General features: G+C 38.0%; 1 non-coding gene across 1 annotated transcript; it reads left to right on the forward strand.

The window, feature by feature from the left end:
• The first annotated feature begins 3,116 nt into the window (after nt 1-3,116).
• LOC112095988 lies at nt 3,117-3,220 on the forward strand. The gene has a single exon (XR_002904148.1). It is a non-coding gene; the product is annotated as a small nucleolar RNA R71 (small nucleolar RNA).
• The last annotated feature ends 746 nt before the right edge of the window (nt 3,221-3,966 follow it).

Here is a 3,966-nt window from a genome sequence, read left to right on the forward strand (position 1 = left end):
TGTCCTAATACTGCTCCTACTGCATAATCAGATGCATCACACATGAGTTCAAATGGTAAGTTCCAGTTCGGGGGCTGAATAATGGGTGATGATGTCAACAAATGCTTTAATTTTTCAAACGCAACAAGACATGAATCATCAAAGACAAAAGGTACATCCTTAGCAAGTAGATTGCATAAGGGTCTAGAAACTTTGCTAAAATCTTTAATGAAACGTCTATAAAAACCAGCATGCCCAAGGAAAGATCTTACTTCTCAGACTGTTTTGGGTGAAGGAAGATTAGAAATGAGATCCACCTTGGCTTTGTCAACCTCAATACCTTTGCTCGAAATGATGTGACCGAGAACAATACCTTGTTTTACCATAAAATGGCATTTCTCCCAATTTAAGACCAAGTTCTTCTCGATACATCTCTGCAGAACTAGTGTTAGATGATGTAAACATTGATCAAACGAATCACCAAAGACAGAAAAGTCATCCATAAAGACTTCAAGGAATCGTTCAACAATATCAGAAAAAATGCTTAACATGCATCGTTGAAATGTAGCAGGTGTATTACATAATCCAAATGGCATTCTCCTATATGCAAATGTGCCAAAAGGGCAAGTGAAAGTGGTTTTCTCCTGATCTTTTGGTGCTATGGGGATCTGATTGTATCCTGAGTAACCATCTAGAAAGCAATAAAATTCATGACCTGCTAATCTATCAAGCATTTGATCAATAAATGGTAAAGGAAAATGGTCTTTACGTGTGACAGAATTCAACTTCCTATAATCAATGCATACACGTCATCATGTAGTCACTCTAGTGGGTATCAATTCATTATCGGCATTGGTAACTACAGTGACTTCTGACTTTTTGGGGACAACTTGCACAGGACTGACCCATGAACTATCAGAAATGGGGTAAATGATATCTGCGTTTAATAGCTTAAGGACTTCTGTTCTAACAACTTCTTTCATGTTAGGATTTAACCGACGTTGCATCTCCCTAGTAGTTTTAGCATTTTCATCAAGGTGAATGTAATGCATGCAGTCTACTGGGTTTATACCTTTAATGTCTGCTATGGTCCATCCTAATGCCCCTTTGTGCTCTTTCAAAACATCCAACAACTTACCTTTTTGTTCGTCATTGAGGGATGATAAGATGATTACCGGTAGACTGCTTTCTTCTCCCAAAAATGCATATTCCAATGTGTTGGGTAATGGTTTGAGTTCAAGTTTCGGTGGTGATTCTGATGATGGGATGAGTTTCTTCTCTGATGGTGCTAGTTGCTCAACTCTTGACTTCCATTTATTAGTGTCCATAAATGGTTCTGAGTCAAGTAGGGCGTTGACCTCATCGACCAATCTGTCAATATCAAAATCCAAACCAAAGTGAGTTAAACATGTTTGTAAAGGATCATCACTAAGGTTTGAAACAAAAGTATTATCAACTAATGCTTCTATTAAATCTACATCAACAATTCCATCATCTGCATTGTGAGGTTGTTTGGCAATGTTGAAGATGTTCAACTCCATAGTCATGTTGCCGAAAGACAACTGCATATTTCCAGTCCTGCATTGAATGTGAGCATCCGCAGTTGCCAAGAAAGGTCGGCTTAGAATAATGGAGATGTGCTTCCTTGAATCCTGTATTGGTTGAGTGTCAATTACAATGAAATCAACAGGAAAATAAAACTTGTCTACCTGGATAAGCACGTCCTCCACAATACCACGAGGTATTTTCGTGGACCGATCTGCAAGCTGTAACACCACTGGAGTTGGGTGTAATTCTCCAAGTCCAAGTTTCACAAATACTGAATAAGGCAACAAATTTACACTAGCTCCTAAATCCAACAAAGCATTTCAATTGTGTGGTTCCCTATGCTACATGAGATAGTGGGGGAGCCTAGATCTTTGCATTTTAAAGGAATTTTATGTTGGAGCATAGAACTAACGTTTTCTGTTAAAAATGTCTTCTTTTGAACATGCATATTTCTCTTTTTAGTACAAAGGTCTTTAAGAAACTTGGCATAAGATGGAACTTGTTTAATAACATCTAGCAAAGGGATGTTAACACTTACCTGTTTGAAGATTTCAAGAATCTCACCTGTGGATTTTCCCTTCTTTCCTTTCGCTAACCTCTGAGGAAATGGAGCTTTAGGAATATATTCTCGTGGGTTGGTTTCTTCTTTTTCCTCCGTTGGTGAGTCCTCAACATTCACAGGTACGATTTGATTTTCTTTTGTCACCAGCATCTCCACTTTGTTGTCGACTTCTTTTCCTTTTCGCAAGGTCATGACTGCTTTGACCTCTCCATGCTGTTGTGGTGAACTGGTACTTGCTTCATGTACTCCTTTAGGATTAGGCACTGGTTGACTTGGAAATTTGCCTTTCTCAACAGTCATTGCCAAGGTCTGAACTGAAGAAGCAAGTTGTCCCACCATCTTCTCGAGGCTTGAAACTGATTGAGCTTGTGAGTTGAAGCCTGCTCTCAACTCATTTCGTAGTCCATCAATGGTGCGGTTCTGTTGCTCAATCGTGGAGTGAGTAACATTCCTGAAATTCTGGAATGCATCCTCCCATGGTCTAGGTTGAGAGTGGTTCTGGTTCTGATTGTATGGTCTAAATGGTGGCTGAGAGGCTTGAGGATTTTGTGGAATTGGTAGAGCTAGAGCTGCTGGTCCATTCTGTTGGAATCCTTGAGACCATGAAAAATTGAGGTGGTCTCTCCATCCAGGGTTATATGTGTTGGAGTATGGGTTGTAGTTTGAAGGCTTTCTCATTACACCTATGGCATTGGCTTGATCTGGATATGAGTCAGGGTCATGTGGCTCTGTTGATTTAGCAGTCGATAACGATGCTATTTGTCGAGAGAGACCTTCAATTATTGCTTTGACTTCTTTAATTTCTGAACTAGATTCGCCAATGTGAACCTCATTCACTCCCTTAATTCTTCTAGTATTCCTGAGTGATCGACTCCGTTGTTGGGAATTATCTGCTTGTCGCTGGAAGAATTCCCAAATCTCTGATGCACTTTTTGACATTAGCTCTCCTCCACTTGTTGCCATTAGCCATTCTTGCACATTCGGTAGTAATCCCTCCAAAAAGTATTGACATTGGTGCCATTTCTCGTACCCATGATGTGGACACTTCAAGAGTAGCCCATTGAATCGCTCCCATGTTTCGAAAAATTGCTCGTCCTCTCTCTGGGTAAACTTCGAGATTTCCCTGCGAATAGCATTGGTTTTATGCACTGGGAATTATTTATTCAAAAATTTAGTTACCATTTGTTCCCATGATGAAATGCTATTGGCAGGCAATGTATTAAGCCATGAACGAGCTCTATCCTTTAAAGAAAATGGGAATAATCTGAGTGTAACATCATCGTCTGAAAAATTTTCATATTTAAAAGTTTGACAAATGGCATGAAAATCATTCAGATGATTATATGGGTCCTCATTTTCTAAGCCATAGAATGTGGGGAGACAATTTAGCACACTAGGTTTTAGTTCAAAACTCCTAGTAGCTACATTTGGGTATCTTATACATGATGTGCTCAAATTAGCTAAGGGACTGAAATAATCCTTAAATGGCCTCTCCTGTGGTGCTTGTAAATCCATTTTATTTTTAACGTGTTTGTGTGTGCGAAGTGTTTTCTCAAGTTCAAGGTCTATAGGTTCAAGATTAGGTAATAATGACCTACGACCATACATGCAAAATAAATAAAATAAAAATAAAGATGGGAACAAAACAAATAAAAATAAAGAAAAGGGAGAAATTACGATACTAACCTTATTGCGCTATTACAAACTTTCTATAAAAATACAAAAACAAATACGTGAAATAAATTAACTAAAAAGAATTAGTAAGATAAACAAAAATTACAAAGAAAAAAAAATAACTTGAAAATTAAATTACAGAAATTTAAAGAAGAGAAAAAGAAAAGAAATTACTAACCTCTAAATGCGGATTCACTTTTTTT

This window comes from Citrus clementina, unplaced genomic scaffold (genome assembly GCF_000493195.1).
Source record: "Citrus clementina cultivar Clemenules unplaced genomic scaffold, Citrus_clementina_v1.0 scaffold_1, whole genome shotgun sequence".
Lineage (NCBI taxonomy): Eukaryota > Viridiplantae > Streptophyta > Magnoliopsida > Sapindales > Rutaceae > Citrus > Citrus x clementina.